This window comes from Canis lupus, chromosome 11, assembly GCF_048164855.1.
Source record: "Canis lupus baileyi chromosome 11, mCanLup2.hap1, whole genome shotgun sequence".
NCBI lineage: Eukaryota > Metazoa > Chordata > Mammalia > Carnivora > Canidae > Canis > Canis lupus.
In genome coordinates this window covers 13,545,836-13,569,932 of record NC_132848.1, presented here as the reverse complement: position 1 = coordinate 13,569,932, position 24,097 = coordinate 13,545,836, and the positions used below count along the sequence as shown (strand labels likewise).

The 24,097-nt window shown below is 35.3% G+C and overlaps 1 protein-coding gene across 8 annotated transcripts in view; it reads right to left on the bottom strand.

Annotated features, from left to right (window-relative positions):
• FRS2 (fibroblast growth factor receptor substrate 2) overlaps positions 1-24,097 on the bottom strand; it is a 106,986-nt gene that overhangs the window by 44,840 nt on the left and 38,049 nt on the right. For 6 of the 8 annotated variants that reach the window (XM_072843234.1, XM_072843233.1, XM_072843239.1 and 3 more), the window contains exons 2-3: positions 11,578-11,673; positions 10,617-10,713 (exon numbers count right to left, since the gene is read on the bottom strand). The gene's annotated coding sequence lies outside the window, so the exon portion shown is untranslated. Of the gene's footprint in view, positions 1-895; positions 939-10,616; positions 10,714-11,577; positions 11,674-24,097 lie in introns of all 8 variants that reach the window. The other 2 variants (XM_072843235.1, XM_072843236.1) reach the window with 1 other exon arrangement.

The following is a 24,097-nucleotide window of genomic DNA, read 5'->3' as shown; positions in this document are numbered from 1 at the left end:
ACACCTATATGAAGGCTTCAAACACATAACTCCAAACAAAAGACTGGAATAGGAAGGAAAGGTCGGACACATAGATCACAAGGCAAAAATAAATCTAAATCTAAATCTACCGGTATTTAAAATTCCAGTAAAAAATATTGTCATTCAGAACAAAAACTTAATTTACCATACCCTGTTTATAAGATAAACTAAATTATAGGACCAATGAAAAGCTAAAGGATGAAAAATACTATTACCCAAAAGAAAGCTAGAACAGATATATTAATCCAAGAAAATAGCCAGGCACATAAAACTATAAGGCAAATAAGTTTTGGATACAGCCTTTCATAATGACAGAAAATTTGATTTAAGACAGACAATTCAAAATATAAGTACTTAATAGCATAGACACAAAATACATAAAACAAAAATTAACATATCTAGTAAAGAAACTGCCAAACCTACCATCAGGTGAGAGGCATCAATATGCCTTTCTCAGCAGAGAAACTGACAGGGAGTCCCAAAATAAAACCAAACCCAAATCCAAACAAAACCTAGGCAAACCATGAAAGATGTGACTAGAACAGTTAACAAGTTCATGAACATATATGTAGCACTGTACTAAACATTCTTTCCAAATGCATATGGAACATTCATGAAAACTAGCCATGTGTTAGGTCTTAAGGTTAGTATGTTAACCTTGGTTCCATAATGAAACCAACTTGGAACACTATCATAAAAATTATATTTAAAAGTTAAATATTTTGAAATTAAGAATACATTTTTAAATAATTCATGAGGCAAATAAAAGTTATTTTTTAATTTAAAAAAAGCCAAAAATACTGTATATCAAATACAATCTATTAAAAATGATTCAAAAAGATTTAGAACTCAAACTTTCCAATTCAAAACTTACCATAAAGCAACTGCCATCAAGCATCAAATCACCAAGTGTGGTACTGGCCAAAAGAGAAATATAGATCAAACGAAATAGAATTGAGAATCCAGAAATAAATCCATACATTTATGGTCAATTGATTTTCAAAAAGGGAGTCTAGATAATTCGATGTGGAAAGAAAGGGATCTTGCATGTCCCTCTGCTGATGTCTCTGCCTCTCTCTCTCTCTGTCTCTCAAGATTAAATAAACAAAATCTTTAAAAAAAAAAAAAAGTCTAATATCCAAAAGATATACAGAATTCCTACAGCCATAAAAAGACAACTCAATTTTAAAATAAACAAAAGCTCTGAATATATATTTCTCCAAAGAAGTTATACAAGTGGCCAAAAAGCATATGAAAAGATACTCAACAAAACTAGTCATTGGGAAAATGCACCTCAAAACCACAGATCCCACTTCACACCCATTAGGATGACTATAATCAAAAAGACAGACAATAGCAAGTGTTGGCAAGGATGTGAAGAAACTAGAACCCTCCATACACTACTTGTGGGGCTGTAAAGTGGCACAACTGCTTTGTAAAACAGTTTGGCAGATCGTATAAAGGTTAAGTATAGCATACAATATGAGCCCAATAATTCTATTCCTAAATACATACCGAAATAACTGAAAAATCTGTATAGGCAAAAATGTGTATACAGAGATTCATATTATTCATAATAGCCAAAAAATGGAAACAATCCAAATGTGTGACAACTGATTAATGCATAAATAAAATGTAGTTTATCCACACAATGTAATAATATTCTACCAAAAAAGGAAAGATATATTGATACTAGCTACAATTAGAATAAACTTTGAAAATATTACACTAAGTGAAAGATCCTAGACAATAAAGGTCACATATTACATAGATTAAACATTATTGGGAATATTAAAAAAATGAATTTTATACTTCAAAGGGGTGAATTTTATATATGAACTATATATCAGTTTTTCTCTTTTTTATATTTTTCGAGATTTTATTTATTTATTCATGAGAGACACAGAGAAAGAGAGGCAGAGACACAGGCAGAGAGAGAGAAGCAGGCTCCATGCAGGGAGCCTGATGTGGGACTTGCCAAAGGCGGACACTCAACCCCTGAGCTACCCTACCCAGGTGTCCCTATATATCAGCTTTTAAAGGGCAAATAAATCAATTAAGCATCTAAAAATAAGAAATAGAGAATCTAAACAGAAAAATAATTTTTTAAAAATCAAAGTTACAGGGATCCCTGGGTGGCGCAGCGGTTTGGCGCCTGCCTTTGGCCCAGGGCGCGATCCTGGAGACCCGGGATCGAATCCCACATCGGGCTCCCGGTGCATGGAGCCTGCTTCTCCCTCTGCCTGTGTCTCTGCCTCTCTCTCTCTCACTGTGTGCCTATCATAAATAAATAAAAAAAAAAATTTAAAAAAAAAAAAAAAAATCAAAGTTACAGTTTAAAATCTTTCCACTAAAAAAATCATCAAACCCAGACAGATTTAAGATGTTTCACCAAAAAGTGAAGGAACTACAAATAATTACAATTAAACAAATTATTCTAGAGAATAGTAAAAAAGAAAAACATTTTCTAATTCATATCAAAATCCAACCAGGATAAGGAATGCCAATACCATTCAATGGAGGAAAAGACAGTTGTTTCAACAAAATAGTGCTGAGAAAACTAGATATACACATGCAAAAGAATGAACTTGACCCTTACATTTTATACAAAAATTAACTCAAAATAAAGTCCTAAATATAAGACCTAAAATTATAATACTCTAAGAAAAAAATTAGGGGTCAAGCTTCACGACATTGAATTTAACAATAATTTCTTGGCTATGACACCAAAATCACAGGCAACAAAAGTAAAAAACAGTTAAACTGAACTACATCAAAAGTAAAAACTTCCTGCACCACAGGAAACAATCAATAGCCTGAAAAGGCAACCTATGGAGTAGAAGAAAATCTTTGCAAATCATATATCTGATAAGGGTGTCAATATCCAGAACATATAAAGGACTCCTATATAACTCAGCAACAGTAACAACTACACAAGTAACCTGATCAATGGGCAAAGGACTTGAACAAACATTTCTCCAGAGAAAATACACCAATGGCTAACAAGCATATGAAAAGATCCTCATCATCACTAGTTATTAAGGAAATGCAAATCAAAACTACAATGAGACATTACTTCACAACCACTAGGATGGCTACCAACAACAACAACAACAAAAAACAGAAAATAGGGGTGCCTCGGTGCTTCAGTTGATTCAGCATCTGACTCTTGATTTCAGCTCAGGTTGTAATCTCAGGGTCCTGAGGCTGAGCCCTGAACCCCACACCAGGCTCTGCTCTCAGCAGGAAGCCTGTTCCTCTCCCTCCCTCCCTGCCCTTCCCCTGCACATGTGTGTGCTTTCTCTCTCTCAAATAAATAAATCTTAAAAAAAAAAAAAAAAAAAGTGTTGGCAAGTATATGGAGAAATTGGAACTCTTCTGCACTGCTGGTAGGAACCTAAATGGTGTAGATGCTATGAAAAACAGGCTATTTTTAATTCTCAAAAAATTAAAAATAGAATTACCACATTAACAGCAATACCACTTCTGGGTCTATATTCAACGGAATTAAAAGAAGGGTGTAGAAGAGCTATCTGTACATACATTTTCATAGCAGCATTATTCACAATAGCCAGAAGGTGGAAGCAACATACTTGTCCACTAACAGATGAGTGGATAAACACACAGTGGTATATTATTCAGCCTTAAAAAGGAAATTTTGATACATACTACAACATTATGCTAAATGAAAAGCCAGGCACAAAAAAGATAAATACGGTATGATTTCACTTCTATGAGGTATCCACAGTAGTCAAACTCATAAAAATAGAAAGTAGGATGGTGGTTGCCAGGGCAATGGGGAGGGAGAGATGAAGAGTGTTTAATGGGTATAGAATTTCAGTTTTGCAAGATGAAAAAGTTCTGGAGATTAGTTGCACAACCAATGTGAATATACTTAACACTACTAAATCATACACTTATAAATGGGTAAGATTATTAAACTTTATAATAGGTATATTTTACCACAATTAACATATAAAATGAGAGATATGATAAAAATCCAACCAGGATTACATGAGAATGGAAAATTAAAAGTCAATCTGACTCATGAACACTACTGTAAGAATCCTAAATAAAGTGTAAGCAAACTAGATCCAATAATTTATAAAAAAGATAATCCATACATGACTAAATTAGGTTTACCCCAGGAATGCTTAGTTAACCTAAAAATATCAATGTAATTGATATTGAAAATCAACGTAATTGACTACATTAACAAATTAAGGAGAAAAAATTTTAATCATTGCTGAAGTTAAACAAAAGCCTTTCAATACAGTTCAACATCTATTGATTTAAAACGAAGAAATAAATAAAAGTCCTAGCCAGGTAAGAATAGAAAGAAACTTTCTTAGTTTGATAAACACCATCTTTTTAAAAAATTACAAATATCACTTTAAATGGTAAAATTTGAAAGCATATTTTTGAGGTCATGAACAAGACAAGAAACAAAACTTTGAGTATCTGAGTTATCTATGATATTACAGTAATGATTCAGAGGTAGACAAAAGACCAATGGTACAGAAAAGAAAGTACAGAAATAAAACTATCTACATATGAAAACTTGATGATGAAATTTCGCAAAGCAGGGAAGAAATGAAGAACAATTTTAATAAACAGTGCTGGGATAACCAATTACCCATATGGGAAGAGTGAATTCCTATCCCACACCTCTCATAAAAATCAATTACTAGGAGACCTCAGGATTAAATGTGAAAGGCAAAACCATAAAGCTTTCAGCTGATAGAGAACGCCATCAAAACTTATCAAGGTATACCATGAGAATAATCAACTGAATCAATAATCAAATTACTTTAATTTTTAAATTTCCCTCTATATTTTATAAATTAATCAATTAAACAGCAAATATGTCAAAGCAAGTATACTATGATTAAGAATATGATGCTAATGTAATAAAGAGCTGTAATGTCCAGTGACTTCACATCTTAAAAGATACATATTTATGCTCTCATTTAAGATCAACAAGTTATTGCCAAGATTTGTAAGCAAGGATAAAAACAAAAAACAAAAAACCTCATGGTTCATTCAGCAGGTGTCTATATCAATGCATGTGGCTATATCTCATTTCAAATATTAGCAATCGTGTCCATGGTAAAGTCTAAATAGTGTTTCAGGTAAGTGGGCTTGTTAATTTGACACTTCCCACCATTCCCTGAATCATATTTTTTTACCAAATGCCCAACCTATCTTCAGATACTTCAGGGAAGAAACACAATGTATTAAGGTAAGATCTCCTTGGGAAGAGTAAGAGCTATAAAGAAAGTCGAGAGGAGAATGGATCAAATAGATAACTATTCTTAGAACTTTCAAATAAATCTGAAACTAAACGTGCCCTAGATATAATTACAAGGAACACATCATTCACTTGGGCACTAATAACACTGTATATATGACTGAAAGGGGTGAGCTGGAAAGAACATTCATCCCAAGATAATTTTTGTTTTACAATACAGTATGTGTCCACTATGTAAAATAAATTCATTCCCAATATATCTACCATCAAAACACCCCCCTTTTCACCCAAAACACACACATACATAGAAGGTAGATGTTTTCAACCTAAACTGTAAGCCTCTGGCTCACATGAAAACAGAATGATTTTTAACCACACACAAGCTCTAGCACTCAGATTTGTAGTTTCTACATGCTGCCCACACAGCACTTTGTGAGCATGTGATTAGGAGGAATGATGCACAATCACACCACATTCCTTCCCTCAGCTCACACATCAAGAACTTGCCCTCTCAGCTGCATTCTTCTCCAAACAGCCATGGTCACCTTAGCAACCCAATGCTCCTAATATGGACAGCTGGTCCATTTAAAGTCAGCCCTTCTTGGCAGGAAAAATGCTTGTTCTTCAAAGTGGGGGAGAGAGGAGAGGTTTTCCTTTCAATACACATTACAGGGGTTGATTTAACTTGATCAGCACTTTTGTTCTGTGGCAGCAATTTGTGTCAAGTTTCAACCTATTCTGAGTTTTTGGTTTTTTGGTTTTGTTTTTCTTTTTTTAAATCTGAAAGCAAGTGGTTAAAAAAAAAGGCAGCTCATATGGAATTCTAAAGAAGACTGAACATGAAACAAAAAGGTATCTGAAATAACTGTATTCTTTTATAAAAAGATAAAGCTATCCACATTTTTTAAAGTTCCAATTTACTTAAATTACATTTGAAGTCTTAATACACAATAAGAAATCAGAGTCAGAAGACCTGTCTTTTTAACACCATAGCCTATTTTTGAATAACAAAAACATAGCTAAACTTCAAAGTCCCATAACTCCAATCTACTCAATAGACTATGAGTCAATCTGTGTTCCTTTATCCCACCACCTACATGTGAAATCTCTCACAATCTTTCTAAAGGATCAAATGTCAACGAGGTATTGAAAACAAATGGTTAGTATATCCAAAGACACTCCAGACCTAGAACGCCCCAGGATAAAACTGGATTATTCAAAACCAAACTTGATCTGTATTTACACCATGAAAGCTGGGCCTGAACCAAATTAAGTCACTCTGGAGAAAAGATGCAGGTTTATAATACAGTTTTCCTGATTTTCATACTACAAACAAATGATCTGAGGGGAGAGGATTACTATATTCTGAAATATGTGAGATCAAACTGCTCGTTCCATTCCCACAAATTAGGGATTCTATTTCTCCTATCCATCAAAACTAGACACCTAATCCTTAAGAGGCATGTTCTAAACTTAAAAATATCTAAATTTATGGTATTTGTTCTAAATTGGTAATATTTTTTAAAGATTTTATTTATTTATTTATTGCATGAGTTGGGGGAGGGGCAAAAGGAGTGGGACAAGCAGACTCCCCACTGAGCAGAAGTCTCACATGGGGCTGAATCCCAGGATCCTGAGATCACGACCAGAGCTGAAGTTAGGCACTTAACCTACTGAGCCACCCAGTTGCCCCAAATTGGAAATATTTTTGAAATAATGTTCTATATGACAGTAGTGGACAAAATTCAAATTTATTAAATGCTATTTTAGTAAACCTTAAGGTTAAGTGACTATCAATAATTATTCATTGGTTATATTTTTGTATACGTGTGTTTTTAAAACTTTTTTTTTTATAGATCAAAGATTCCAGCATTAGCTGCTGTTTCTTTTTTTATATATAAATTTATTTTTTATTGGTGTTCAATATGCCAACATATAGAATAACACCCAGTGCTCATCCCATCAAGTGCCCCCCTCAGTGCCTGTCACCCAGTCACCCCCACCCCCCGCCCACCTCCCCTTCCACCACTCCAGTTCATTTCCCAGAGTTAGGAGCTTTAGGGTATGAGGTTCTTCAGGTTAGAAACACTTCTTTTAAGCTAAAACCAGAAATTAAATCTTCTATATAGAGCAAGATATCAGTTGATAGGGTGGCAGTAGGATTAGTAAAAAGAACCTAAAGTTCACTCTACTTCAGTTTCATCATTTGTAAAAAGATCTGTTTTACTTATGCCATCTCTCAATATAACAAAGGGAGAATAATGAAATTACTATGCCATATAAAATACTCAGAAACTAATGAAACTAGAAAAGGGGACTATGTTACCTGATACTAATTCTCTGAACTGTTGTTTTTAAGAGAGTGTGGGGAGTATTCAACAATGCATGGGATACTAACTCAATATCAACTTGAAGAGTTGCTGGTCTTCCCACCAAAGATCTTATAAATACTTAAGTGTTGACATATAAATAATTACTTCTTTCAAAATGCCTCAGGATTGGCTTCACTTTTAGCAAATACAAATTCCCTTACCCCTTTCCATTCCATTACTGAATCAGTAACACATTTTCTTCTAGCCCCCAGAACTAAGTGGCCCTAAGATCTTCCTCTCACACAAACTGCTCCTCACAAGGTACCTTTAGCTTTTTCTGTCTGATGGAAGCCCTTCCCTGATCTGTTCAAGGCTGTCATTATCCTTCTTCTAAAGTTGAGGATCACTCTGTTCTCTCATAGGAACATTCTACTCTCTTTTCTCTTCATTACTGCGAGGCATAGCATCACCATGGACTTGGAGCTTCTACAGTTCCCTCTCTCTATAGTTTTTCTAGTTAGGGGATCCAAAAAAAGTTGCTTTCACTGATAATGTTACTATGGATGAAATTGTATTTCTGCATCCCAAATTTAAAAACTTGGATTTGTCCTGTTCCTACTCTGTATTAGATTCAGTAATGGGAATTCACAGAAAATACAATGTAGAGATTAATAGGTAATAGGTAACAGAGAAGTTCCAAAATATTACTGGTATCTTTGAACTATTAAGCTTTTGTGGGCTAACACTGAGACCTGAGCATTTAACACACTGTTTATAGAAGAAAAACACATGTTTTTGTTAGGGCCCACAATTCTTTCCTTTGTTTTAACAGACTCTTAGCCTTTGAAACAGATGTTTATATTTCCTCTAATCTTCCATAGCATCTAATTCCATTCTTTAGATTCAATTCTAATATTAAGAAAATGAACACAAATTTGCCTTTTCTTAAATGTTTATTTAATGATCCCTATACATTTAAGGAATTTTACAGTTAATAGTTTCATTCTAATAAATAATCGAAAATACAATATACCAGTTGGACAAACCAAATTAGAGGAACACTCAGCAATGTGGCCAGATCTTAGAAATAAGGAAGAGGGAGGCAGGTGAAGGGGACTACAAGAACTGGACTAAGACCTAACATTTAACTAAAATATATGAAATAATAAAACCTTTTATAAGACATAAAAGGATAAATAACAAACATATTAAAAGGTCACTTATATGGGAACTCGTTATAAAGGAAAACAGAAAAACAGTCCTTTAATGAACCAATGATAATGGGAATGACACACACTGAAGAATATTGTTAACTCAATATTTCTGTACTTGAGGTTAAAAACTGATACTTCAAACACAGCCATCTTCCTTCATAAAAACAGAGTTGCTCAAAAATTTAAACAATTTTTTAAATTGTGGTAAAGTATCTATCTAACATAAAATTTATCATTTCAATCATTTGCTAGTAGAGTTAACAATCATTTTTATTAAAGTTGTCATTGTCCTTTTAATATCTTTGACTGTATAGGAGGATGATAGTATGTAAATATGAATAATATTGTTTTGGTTATTTCCTACTCTAAAAAACATATGAAAATATCTGGGCTTTTATAAAAATATTTGCTGAACACTTACAGGATGGCCTTAGGGGTACCAGACACTATGATCCATCACCATTGTATCAAACATTGTATTAATGTTTAAGAATTCAAACTTCCTTTGCCAAAAGAACAGGGACAAAGGTGTATGTAACAAGATCAAGTTCACTAAGATTAAATCATTTGAAATTTCTGTTTTCCCTTTAAGCATGATGGTCTAGGAAAAGAATGATCTGGATTTCTCCTGAAGTACTATTGCCTTTGAGTAGCACCCTGGAGGTTTCATATAGTGCTACAACACATGTTCTAGGACTCCTTCCCTTAACCCTCTACCAACAGAAGAAAAATATAGGGGAAAAGCTTCACAAGAAACTTGAAAGTGAAAACTACTGAGGCATTGCTTTCTCGACCCCACCCCCTGCCCCCACAAACCAATGGGTCTCTTTATTTTAACCCTTTGTTTTTAGTTATCAAGATAAAACTGACCTGAGTAATAAATCTGTGGCAATTTCAAAACTAGGTGGGAATGTTGTGTTTGGGAGTACATGTTCCCTCAACAAAAAGGATAAGAAATAAGAAAGAGTTACTAATCTAAATAATTCACTTTATAAACATTTTCCAGTTGGCAAATTATACTCAACTGCAGTGATCACTACTACCTGTATCAAAGAGTTCCTGAGAAAATTTAAAACAATGTAACCTCTTAAGACCAAGCAATTGATTTTAAGTTCCTGGTGAGTAATAAGGACACCAACAGGTGATTTTACTATCTACTCCACTTAACATTTCACCTTTCAGAAGTCCAAAAAGTATAACAATCTAAATCAATGATGATTTAAAATTCATTGTAAAGATGATCATTTAGGATTTTTAGGATTTTTCTTAATACCAAATGTTACTAAATATTTCATTATCTACTTAATAGAAAGTATTCCACTTTTTAACCTAAATGTAGGAGTTATATACTTTTCCATAGGTGGAAACATAGGTAAATAATCTCCCTTAACTTAAAGCCTCTAATAGAACTTCTAGGACTCCTCTACTGCCCCAAGTCATTTAGGTAATGTCCACTGAAGTAAAAGTTGGATGGGCCCCAAGGGAAGAAGAGAACTGTTCTCCTAAAATGGACAAACCTGATCCTAAGGATGCTAGGAATAAGTTCCTTAATAATGCTAGGAATAAGGATGCCATGAAAAGCAGTATTTGAGTTCCAAAGGTGACTACTTTTATCGCACTCTTTTAATCTTAACTTCAAATATAATGTACTTTGCAAATTCTGAGGTAGTAAAGGAGGAGCTAACAAATTTGTGATAATCCTATAATAATCAAGAAAAGATATGAAATAAATACAGGGAAAATAATTTAAAACACCCAAGAGCAACTAAACCTATATTCAACTATATTTGATTTATTACTATATTAACAATTTCTTACCTTGTGGAATTCTCTTCTGAGAAAAATAGATACAATTCTGTTCTTAAAAAAACGTCAGGTAGAAAAGTTGAAATATTAGTTTCAAAACAGGAAGTCTCTGAAAAATAAAAAGTTAACAAAACGTTGATACAGTACATAGTGTCATGACATTTGGTATTATCAAAACATAAGAGTCAAATGGCTCTAATAATCAAAGTATTTTAATATTTTTATTAAAGTATTTATAAAATGTATTATTTTTATTATTACAAAAACACTATTCTACTGGCTATCAAATCATTTCTTCTAGGTACATAATGATGTCTTGGCACATTTTCATATTCTAAGATATCAGTACTCAATTTGGTTTTACTCTTACCAAGATTTGATATCCTGGAGGTTTTTAGGTATAATCCATATGTCATAAAATTCATCCCTTTAAAGTGTAAAATTCAGTGGTTTTTACTATATTCACAAAATTGTGTAACCATTACCAACCACCACATTATTCCAGAACATTTTCATTACCCCAATAAGAAACCCTGTACTGAAGAGTACATTTCTATTCACAGGGAGAAACATCTGAAACAAATTTAATTTTAAAAGATATAAAAGAAGCATATTCTTCACAACACTATAATCAAAATGATTTAAAAAAAAATGTATAGAACAGAGACTGGGAAGGAAAACAAATGTCCCAAAAATTAAAAAGTAGCTATATTTGGATAGTGGTATTACAGTGACTCTTTTTCATATATTTCCTCTCAAGTTATGATTTTATAATATTATCTTTATAGTTCTTAAAAAGTACAGCACAGACATACATTTTCTAGAGCTACATGCTCTAATTTGTACTACAATCCAAAGTAAAAACAGAAATACAAGTTGACACTTAAGAAAATGTCCACTATACTTTTTGTTAAACGTTTTTCAAAATACATAAAATAAGTATAAAGTTTAAAAAAATTTTGGCCACACTTACTAATCTGGTTGAAAAGCCACAGCTGCATCTTACTTTATGACAAATTGACTGTTTCATCACTTTTGCATCTGGGCATCTACTTCTTAATGGTCATTTCTGAAATAAAAATGTAGTCATTAAGAATGTAAGAAAAGCATAAAATCTTTAAGGACAATTTTCTAAATTTTAGTGTCTATAAAAGGATCAAAAAATTTCTTGAGTAACCTTTTAATAAAAAAACATTAACAGGGCTGAGGATGAGGTGAGAGAGATGGAAAATAGGCTATCATCCCACAGGACCAGAATTATACAGTTATGTTACACATACTGAGTATAAAGATCTATAAATCCTTTAGTCCTCAATGCCTTCCACCCACCAGGGTCTTGCAATTCCTAAGATTGCCATTTACAGACGGGAAAAAGAAAAGAGGGAGATGTAGAAGAAGAGCCCCAAAACTCCACATTTGAAAACAGTAAATTGATTATGGCTGATTGTCTCTTCTCCCGCCCTCATGGCCTAGAGAAAGTAAGCTCCAGAGCAGATTTTTATTGGTTTTATTTACTGGTATCTTTTGAGCACTTAAGACAATGACTGCCACACAAGAAGCACCCAGTTAATATTTATTGAAAGAACAAATAAATTGATGAGTGATATAATCTTAATTGATGAAATATTTAACCTGGTACTATTTCAAAATGGCAAAGTCTCATAATGCCATCTCTTCCACACATACACCATTGATATGAATGCCAACTACATCACCATTATTGTTTTTTCCCCAGTAAACTCGGCCCATAATTAAAAGACAAACTGTGGGGCAGCCCGGGTGGCTCAGCGGTTTACAGCCGCCTTCAGCCCGGGCCTGGTCCTGGAGGCCTGGGATCGAGTCCCACGTTGGGCTCCCTGCATGGAGCCTGCTTCTCTCTCTGCCTGTGTCTCTGCCTCTCTCTCTGTCTCATGAATAAATAAATAAAATCTTTAAAAATAAATAAATAAATAAATAAATAAATAAATAAATAAATAAATGACAAACTGTGGTATCAGTCTTCAAAGAACAGAACAAAGAATTTTTCAAAGAACAGAATTTCATATATCACTGAAATTTTATTGTTGCAATCTTTGGGGAAAACTCCCAAAAGGGTAATTGCTAGATAAGCAATCTTGCTAAATACTGCTAAATGTTGCAAGTAGGTTATTTTTATTTAACATGTATGTTCTTTTAGCTGCTTGTTGTGGAGAAAGCTAGGAACACAAGAAACTCTTTTACATGGAATAAAAAGTTGACAGTTCTCAAGAACAACGTTCAAGGAGACCAGTAGTAGCTCTCTATTTCCCTTGCTATACCTGAATTAGTATTCCATATGATGCTACTCTTTTGTTTAAAAAAAAAAAAAAATGGGAAGACTACAAATATAAATACAGACTTGGGGTTTTTTTCTTTCATAAGAGAAAAAATAACGTAAGGATAAATTGAAAGCATTTTTAAATGGTTATCTACAGAGAAAAGAGAAAACAGAATGTAAGGGACAGGGATGGAAGTTAGACTTCTCAGACCTTGTTTTGCAGTTTTTATGTTAGAGACATGTTTTAAGATCAAATGAACATCAAATGACATGTTGAACATTAAAATGGTAATGACTCCCACTGATTTAAACATTAAATATATTTTTTTCTCTTAAAGATTCATTTATTTGGGATGCCTAGGTGGCTCAGTGGTTGAGCGTCTGCCTTTGGCTCAGGGTGTGATCCCAGTTCAGGGATCGAGTCCCACATCAGGATCCCTGCAGGGAGCCTGCTTCTCCTCTGCCTATGCCTCTGCCTCTCTCTGTGTCTCTCATAAATAAATAAAATCTTAAAAAAAAAAAAAAAAAAAAGGACTTATTAGAGAGAGACAGCATGCAAGCGGAGGAAGGGGCAGAGGGAAAGAATAGCCAAGCAGACTCCCACTGAGCGTTGAGCCCAACGTGGGGTTCGATCCCATGACCCATGAGATTAAGACCTGAATGAAACCAAGAGTCAGATACTAAACTGGCTGAGCCACCCAGGCGCCAGTGAAACTTAAATATACTTTTAAACATCATGGCCATCCCTTGTGGTTGCTCTAGCACTAACTTATTATTCTGAAAGTTGATAAAGAGAAAGAATCAAGCACTTATTCTGGCTTTTTTTTTTTAAAGATTTTATTTATTTATTCATGAGAGACAGAAAGAGAGAGAGGCAGAGACACAGACAGAGGGAGAAGCAGGCTCCATGCAGGGAGCCCGACATGGGACTCGATCCCAGGACTCCAGGATCACGCCCTGGGCCCAAGGCAGGCACTAAACCGCCAAGCCACCCAGGGATCCCTTATTCTGGCTTTCTTATATGGAAAATATCCTTGAGTAGCCAAGCAGTCAGTAGGTGAAAACTCTTTTTTATAGGACTCCAAATTATAAATGTAGAAGGAATGATAAAATCAGAAAATCATCACTTTGTAACATCTAATGAAATACTGGATCTAAAAAATGATCAATGGTTGCTAAAACCATTACGTAAAAGACTAATGGGAAACTTTATAATGGATAAATCAAGTAAACAAAATTTGAACCCAGTGATTAACCTTAATATCATTAAAAAATGGGTCAATCCAACACTATATGCAGAAATATTCATCACTACCCATTCAGGGCCCATCCTAGGAGCTCCAGTTTCAAAAGACAACCCATAATGTTACCACTTTTAACACTGACCACGAGGGTCCACAGCACCTGAGTTCTCAAGTGCAAGTTCCCTATCTGATCTCTCAGCCTCTCCCTTTGCTCACCTCATTAAGTCAATCAAATTTGTCACATCATTCCATTCTTCCACTCAAAGCCTCTATACTTGAACCCATCTCACTAGTCTCAAAGACAAAATCCCTCACAAAGGCCATAAGGATCTATTACTTCCCTCCCACATCTCTGGAATGTCATCTCCTACCACTCTCTCCCTTGTTCACTCCATCCCAGCCACACTGGCCTCTTTCCTTTCCTTAAACACTTCAAGCACATTCTCACTTCAGGGCCTCAGGACTTGTCTTTCCCTCTGCCTGGAACACCAGCTATCTCTTATTCCTCCTCCATTTCCTCTAGGACTTGGTTTTTACAAGTTATCTCATCATGAGATTCCTTGTACCACTGGCAAGCCCAAAATATCTGTCTCAGATTTTCTTATCTGGCAGAGAATATGTAAGAAGAAATATTCTGGAGATGATAATCATCTGAAATATGTAAGTCACCAATCACCGTATCTTTGTGTCTAAACATCTATAGAACTCTACAGTCCCTTTTAAAAGATTCTTTTTTTTAAAAGATTGTATTTATTTATTTATTCATGAGAGACAGAGAGAGAGAGGCAGAGACACAGGCTGAGGGAGAAGCAGGCTTCCCTCAGGGAGCCTAATGCAGGGCTCAAACTCAGGACCCCAGGATCACAACTGAGCCAAAGGCAGACGCTCAACCACTGAGACACCCAGATGTCTCCCCTTATAAAACATTCTTTAAAAGATTCTTATGGTCCCAACTTCAAAGAATTAATAAAGATATAGCCACCATAGTGCTTCTTCTTCTTTTTTTTTTTTTTTTTTTTTTTGGTTGTGGTTTTGTTTTTAAATCATCTGTACTATAACTCTAGGAAGGGGTGGTAAAGGATTTGAATTAAATGAGTCCCATTAAAAAACAACAACCTGCAAAATAAATGGCCCTTTCCTCCCATTCCTTTAGGGACTTCTCTTTGGGTTTACATTATAAAGTTCCAAGTAATCTCGGGAAAAGTTTAAATTTGCTTTCAAATTTGTTACCTTTAGGCACCATGACCACCAGAAAGAATCAAAAGAACTCACTAACTCTAACATGACTAGACTAGCTATGACATGGTAGGGATGTTTGAACTTAATTATTTTTCTTTAAATAAACAAACTCCCCTGGGCTAAAGCCTACTCTGCCTTTTAAACATCCTGTGGCTGGCAAGCTTCAGAGTCTTAAGAGAGATAGCCAGGGGACAGAGAAAACAGCAAGTATGACTCAGTGATCACATTTAATGGTCTCTGAAGACCAAAACAAAGATACCAGTTCTGGCAAGAGATCTCTAGAATTGCCCCAAAACTGACTTATCCACATACCTTTCATCTGAACAATCTATTTTCACTTAGTTTAAGGTTCACAAAGCACTTGTTATGTGCCTATCAGACCTTAGGTACAAAAATAAACCAACAGTATAAGAAAACAATCAGCAGGGGTTCTAAGGGTTGGATGATGAAATTTTATGTTAAAATCTGCTTTGTTTGGGGAGGTAATACAAGTCTTGAGTATTTTTGTGCAGAAATACCCCCCACTCATTTAGAAATCAGACTTTAGCAAGTTCAACCACTTCAAAGAAGGCTTGTGATATTAAAGTAATCTTTCTTGAGCAACTTTTTTTTTGAGAGAGAGAAAGAGAAAATCTGTGCACACAAAGTGAGGGGATGGGGGAACAGGGACAGAGAAAGAGGGAGAGAGAATCACAAGCAGGCTCCATGCTGGGCTTGATCCCATGGACCCTGAAATCACAATCTGAGCTCAAATCAAGAGTTGGACGCTCAACGGACTGAATGACTCAGGTACCCACTTCTTGAGCAACTTCTGTGTGCCAGTTATTTACATTAGTTCACCTAATTCTCAGAACTTCTCTATGGGAAAGGTATTAACAAAGCACACAGAGTGGTCAAGTAACTTGTCCAAACCAGAAAGAAACAGCTCCCACGATACAAAATCCTTCTTCCTTTTCACTATTATAATCTGCAGTAAATTGGAAAAAAATGATTAGTCACAAACACATCTGCCCTCTAGGAGGAACATGTAAGTCCAGGCAGCTCATTTAAGAAATGTGTTCCATTCTTCCAAAGCTGCTTTAGATAAGAGGACAAAAGGGGAAGATTCACTGTTATATATTAATGAGAAACCTATGACATTTAAAAGATGAATCAGAAAAATATGGTGTGTTGAGGTCTAAGGGACCTGAGTAAGCTAGGCATACCAGTGCTCGCTAACTAGTATGCTTTCACGATGATTTCCTATATCACTTTAAGTCACTGATGGCTATTCCATATACTCTGAGAAGTCAGGGAAAAAGCGTTAAGATTTAATAGACGGAGTAGACAGGTGTTTTATCAAAATGGTTTCTATACTTTTCTGGATGTTTGAAATAGTTATCTCACTCTTGACATAGATATAGATATACAGATGTATACAAATACATATATTAAAGTATCCTATTAATTTCTTAAAATTTACAACAAAATTGAGTTACGATTCCTAATTTTCGTTTTCTAGAAAATTCTCTCACATGAAACATCTTAGTTCCTGATTCCATGGGATAATACTTCCTGGAACTCAGTTCTTTATACTGAACAGAATCTAATTTTTAATGAATCCATTAGTCAGAAAATATTTTGTAGAAATATTTTCTCAGAAAGGTAAACTTGATTTTTATTAGATGCACACAATAAAAGTAACATACCTATTGTAAAATAAGAAGACAATTACAATTAAGATACATCACCCAGGAAAGACAGCCTTGCTTCACAAGTGTCCTAGTTATTTGGAGAAAGGGAAAATTCCTTGGAATAAATTATCCCCACTGACTAAAAATCATGCCATTTAAATAATGGATTCTTTTCCAGAGAAGAGACTCAGCAGATTGATGATTTAAAGTTTCCAAAGGCCTAAATACATATGGTGGTCTTCCAAATTCTTGATTGTGTCCTGGGAATTGTAAGCATAAATTGATGCTTTAAAAAAATCTCCCTCAATTTTAATTCATTGCACTGATAGTTAGGAATGACGAAGGGTAGGGCACACTTCCATCTCCCCAGAATACCAATTATAAATAACACTATCGTTTTTTAAACTTTAGGATTTTAGTGTTTGTTTCTCCATGACAAAATACTTTATGTGCAGACCTACCATTAAGACTAAATAAGGATAAAGGCATAGCCTTATGGTTTTGAAGTCAATGTTGGGGGCATCACCTACAGCATTTGCTATTTTGTTTTTTTAACAAAATGGAAGTGTATAGCATATTGTTTCTTAAAAATTTATCATACATACGATCCTTCCCTATAGTTAATGTTTGTCTCTTTCTCTCTCTCCTTCCTTTCCTTCCCCTGGCACACACACATACAGTATGAAAAACTGTTTATTTTTTTAAATTTTTGTTTTGTATGCAAACATGCTACACACAAGCTGGCCATGATACAAAATATATTTCTTAGTAAGAAACAATATGACACTTTAACATGCGGATTGTAGAATATCAAGGTAAGTATTTCCAGAGTTAATTTTCTTCTTCTGGGTCTTCAATATGATACTTAACAAGGAAATTTATACCAATCTAAATGTCACAGAGTCTGTGGCTTTACTGTTTTTCATAAATTTTAATACTATACACAATAAAATAGTCACTATGGAGATTAAAGCAGGTTTACCTTTGATACTATTTATTTCAGGGAGCTGAGTTATTTGAATACCAAAGACCTTAGTATTTGATAGCCTCTTCTTGAAGATGCGATCATCCTACATATATGTCCCAGGAACTGTCACCCAACTCTATTAATGTCCTCAAAAGTGGAAACAATTTTTAGAATGCTCACTTCAGCCCTTTTCTATGCGGTAACCCAGAACTTCAAAAATAGAAGTCAACCAAGAAGAGTTATAATTTTTTTCTAAATTCTTCCCTTATCTGTTAGGAAGAAAATACCATCTTCATTCTTTAATAGTTCTGGTGGGTTCTAAATATTTTTCAGCAATATATTAGAGACATATTTTTCCAAAACTAAACTCTTTAAAGAGAATTTCTCATGATGGGTATTGTGCAAGGGACAAAGGAAGATCAATGTCTTCAACTAGCTTCTAGTGAATTAAAAAGCAGAACGCATGCCGCATGAAAGGACCTTCAGTAAATCCATATCTTGAAGCACTCAATACAAGCTGTACCTGTTTTCTTTGAACCACATCTATTAAATAGCGTTTCTCCTAAAAATCCACAGAACTTTTAGTTACAGCCATCAGATAATTCAAAGGAATTCAGTGACCCTCCATAACTTGTACCTCCCTCATGATACATAAAGAACTTGCTTAATATTCTATATTTAAACGGCATGTAGGGAGAAAAATGCTAAGAAGAAGGGTGAGAAAGACAAGCCTCATAAATGGGCCATATTAGAAATAGCGGAACAGATTTTGAGAGTAGCAGGGGAAAAAAAACTGTGAAATCATTTTATATTTTACAGGTGAAGAAATGGAAACGGCTTCTGAGCAAAGAAGAACTAAGTTCATGTTATAAATGGTATTTTCCCCCAGAGCTACCCACTCCAACAAATCTATAAGTAATAATAATTTTAGCTTAATGCATACATAACTTGATCAGAACAGACTGCCGTGCTGAAGAGCTCAAAAGAATGCATGAATTCTGAGTATAATATGTATATGTTAAAAGGAAATTAGAAATGGTCTACATGTCCTTTAAGAATGACAGGATTCCAGTAAGTAACCTGTCTCCTTGCTGCACTCTTTAGGAGAGTCTCGCTGGAGGGATCACTGTTCTGGCCCAGCAGGACATTCCTTAAAGGATGACTAATTAAACTCACCATTAGCTAATGTCCATAAAGATAAGAAACTCGTCTCTATTCCAACATTATATTTTCAACCTGGTAGCTTAATAAAAGGACTACTGCCCACTTGAGGATTGCTGGCCCACTATAAACTGTTAATAAAAGAGGCATAAATCTCAAAGTAAAGTAATAGAATGGCCGAGTAAGTAACATCAATTTCATTTATCAAAAATCCTTTGTATACAGCCAGCATTGAACAAAACAAGAAATTCATAGGAAAGTAAGAGTTCACAAATTAAAATTTATATCCTAAGAAAGATCAGATGGAGGTAAGGACAAAAAGCATAGTATATTCAGTATTAAAAATGTAATATGTAAAGACGACAAAAATCGCTTTTAATTTCACGGACATTTACCTTACATCATGTATTTCTCTAGCACCCAACCCACATTTAGACTGCCTACAAGAACATGTATGGAGAAGGGCACTTGATATACTCACTTTCATAAAAATTATAGCTGCCCATTTAGTCCCAAAGGCACAAGTGAATAAAATAACATTATAAAGCTCTATTTTGGTGGCACAGAAAAATCTGCAGGACAGACAGACTTGTGCTAAAGCAATAATTAACAAGAGCTGTGGTTTATGAAGAAATACTCTAGCTTGGCTGACATCATAGTAACTATGGGAGTTTCTCTCTATGATTCTTCCCCCCAAACCAAGCTGGATCGATCCCAAGTTAAATAACAGCTCCTGTTTATTACTCCTAGATATCATATTTTTTTGGCTTTAAAAAAGAGGCACATAAGTCAATTTAAAATGCAAAGTTGTAAAAAATAAAATAAAATAAAATAAAATAAAATAAAATAAAATAAAATAAAATAAAATAAAATAAAATAAATAAAATGCAAAGTGGTACAGAGGCTTAAAACTTACTGTTTACTCTAGAGAAGCACTGAATCCAACCTAAAAACGGGGAGGGGGCTTCGAGGACTTTCCTAAAGCAGAGGAAGGGGAGTTCCACTGTTTTTCAAGCTGCCATTACAAATAACAACACAAAGAATGCTGCTTATAAGATAATATGTGTGTCATGTCATCCCCATCCCTCTCATTCCTTCTATATGTACTTGTCTGTGTCTCCCTGGTGTGTGTGTGTGTGTGTGTGTGTGTGTGTGTGTGTGATGTTTCTCCCTTCCGGCCTCAGTCCTGGTCACCGTATGTCCCCTCTCCTTCTTGTCCGTCTCCCTTACACTCAGTAACCAGCTTCCAAGACTGATATTAAGAAAGAAAGCACTATATCAGGCTGTAGCCTGTGGCAAAGTCACAAAATGAGAAATTACAATTCAGAAAAAGAATCAAATTATTCAGTCAGTTGAAAATAGAGAAAATTAAGGCCACAGATTTTCAACTTCCTTTAAAATGCCTAAGTACATATATGCCATGCATAAGATTTTAATAAACTGAATAATCAACCTAACGGATTTATTTACAAGATTTTTGAGCTACATGTATCAGGAGGGAGGGCAGGGAATTTTTTAGAGTCAGTTTAATACAGACGTTATAAGCACAGGCTTTGGAATCACAGCTCTGAACTAACTGTGCAATCTCTCTTGGCCTATTCATGTCTGATGCTGTGAGGATGATCTGCAATAGTACTTGCAGGACACCTTTAGCATGGTGACTGTCACACAGTGAGGGCTCAACACATTACATATAAAACTCTGGATGTGGTGAATGTTCATTTTTTTTTTTTTTTTTTTTGGTCTGCCGAGCATTTGCACCTCCCCTTAAGTCTGGCAACTTCCCTACCTTATGATTTCAGAAGGTCAAATAGTTTTCCGCATCTTAAATGTGAGAATGTAAGCTCCCTCCCTAGTCTATGATTTCAAAAGCTCAAGCCTTCCGCACACAGCCCATCTGTACGTGAAGGGCACCGCTCTGCCAAACACACAGGCCCAGCCCAGACAGGGGCAACCAGTGGGCAGGCGAGAGAGAGACCAAAAGCGACTGCTCTCTCCCACACTAACGATGGGTAAGTGCAGCAGGGTCAAGTCCAGGGCAGAGGTGGCAGCACTTAGAGTCACCCAGAGCGGGCTGTGTCCCTGGGGCAGGCTGTGGCGTCTGTCAGTCTGTCTCTGGAGCTACCAGCATCCTCCTGGGAATTATTGTGCAATGTGATTTGGGGCATTGTTTCTGGCCGCTTAGCCCTGAACACTGTGCTCTAACCCTGGAGCAACGATCTGATGAGCCCCCGAGCTCCAGTCAGTATCCTTTTAAAATACACGATGTGTCTGAATTGGTTTTTCCGGCCACCAAGAATTCTTACTGACAAATCAGGTGAGGGTAATATCCATCTTCACTTGTCCCACCCCCAGAAGGGAAAAAAAAAAGACTATTTTTTTAATTTTTTATTTATTTATTTATTTATTATGATACTCACACAGAGAGAGAGAGAGAGAGGCAGAGACACAGGCAGAGGGAGAAGGAGGCTCCATGCACCGGAAGCCCGACGTGGGACTCGATCCCGGGTCTCCAGGATCGCGCCCTGGGCCAAAGGCAGGCGCTAAACCGCTGCGCCACCCAGGGATCCCAAAAAAAGACTATTTTAAATCTCTCCAGAGACACAAAAGTACTGTTCACTTTCAACTGACTGATTTATCCTCTAAGGTCCTGGAAATCTTATTTTTATAAATTTTAGATAATCATTTTCCTAATTTAGAAGATGAGAAATAACTAATCAATTTTAGATTGATTTCAAAGGAATATAGTCAATAATAAGCACTGACACATGAAAATGCCTATATGCAAGGAGAGCAATTATCACTGAGGTGACAAGAGATTTTTCTAAAATGCCTAAACCACCTTGTATCTATTCTCAACAGCTTTCTTCCTGGCAGGAGCTACTGACTTGAGGTTCTACAACCAAGGGACCCCCTCTTCCTTTTAGGGGTCATTTTAAGGTCAGAAGTATAAAAACGATCATCAAAAGGCCTTAAATATTCCTTCTTTTGTTTTAACAAACAACTAGGTAAAATATCTGTATTTAACAAAACTATTCAATTCTCTGTTAAAACAGTGCAGAGCAAGTAAGTGCCTGATTGCCACAGGCTGATTTTTCAATATATAAAACACACTCCTTTTCCTCTGCCAGATTTCTCTGCAGAGCTACGTTAAAGTTCAATAATGCTTTTTCCACTGTTTAGAATGTCAAAACTCAAACATGTTAATTTTATTACTTGTCAATATAAATGTGATACAAGGTTTGTAGGGAGAGTGAAACCGGGGGACTAAATGTGTTTTGTTTTGCTTCATTTTCAATCTCGGAGCCAGTTACCATATAGTTACCAGTTACTTTATAGCTTTACCATAAAGCTTAAAACTAAGCTTTAATGACTAGAAGAACAATCTAAACAAAATCAAATATAGCTTTTTAAAAAAGTGATAGTCGGGGATCCCTGGGTGGCTCAGCAGTTTAGCCCCTGCCTTTGGCCCAGGGCGCAATCCTGGAGACTCGGGATTGAGTCCCGGGTCGGGATCCCTGCATGGAGCCTGCTTCTCTCTCTGCCTGTGTCTCTGCCTCTCTCTCTCTCTCTCTCTCTATCATGAATAAATAAATAAATAAGTCTTTAAAAAAAGTGACAGTCTTTTATTAAAATTTAGAAAAAATAAGCATTTAAAAATGCATACTGACATCTAATATATACCTAATGTATCCAAAAAATTTAGTGGAAAAAAACCCTAAATTTTGACAGAGGTTTGTGGGGTAAGAAAAAAGAAGGCCATCGACTTCTAGGGTTCATGACAATCATGCATTAGCGGACAAAAGTTATAGGACAGATGTAGCTGAGGCCATACGCGTTAAATGGGGAACTTGTCTTCCGATTTCCAGCTAAGTAATACCATTAAAACATCTTCAGCTTGTCCTTCAAACTGAGTCAAAAATAAAGTTAATTGAACACCATATGGTATTAATTCTTGGATTTAAAAATTACGAAAAAACACTAAAGGCAAGTGATTTCAAAATCCAACTGTTAATACTTTTTTAATATAAATAAAAGTCTGATTTATAATACTTTATAAATAGTCTAGACTTATCAATGTAGAAAAAGTCATCAAGAAAAGTAAAGACTGGGCAGCCCAGGTGGCTCAGCGGTTTAGCGCCGCCTTCAACCCAGGGCATGGTCCTGGAGACCCGGGATCGGGATCGAGTCCCACGCTGGGCTCTCTGCAGGGAGCCTGCTTCTCCCTCTGCCTGTGTGTGTGTGTGTGTGTGTGTGTGATGAATAAATAAATTAAATTAAAAAAAATAAAGACTTTTTATAGTATCCATAATTTCACTTCTTTATAACTTCCAAGATGTGTTATAAAACAAAATCATTTTTGCCTATGTGCTAAGGGATATTTCATTAATCAAGTTATAATTTATTAGTTATAATTTACTGCATGACTTATACCTATACAACATAAATTCAAACTTAAACCATTTAACAATGTCAAAATTTTCCTGGCTATCATCCACGTGCCCTAAAAGAGGGCCATAATCCCTTACAGTCAAGTTCCTTTGCACTTGGTTAAAGCTAAACATAGTAGGGGCTTTCTACTTAGGGAGTAAGAAGAAAAAGTTCACATAGAACCTAACTCTTTTTTTTTTAAATGAGACATGTTGAAAAAAATAAATGAAGCGTGTTCAAGTCAGCCTTACAAGCTAGCTGTATTTGTATTTCAAGAGGCCTAGAAAAAACAGGACTAAAGGTGACCTAAGGCTTATCTCTGGATTACTACTCTATTATGAGGAGTAATTTATGCAATCAAACAATAACAGTAACAATCAAAATGCTTTCAAAAGGAGGCAGATGAGAGCTAACAAACTCCTATCAAAATAGGATACAAAAACAAAAAATACCTAAAACCCAAAAGAGAAAAGAGTGACTAT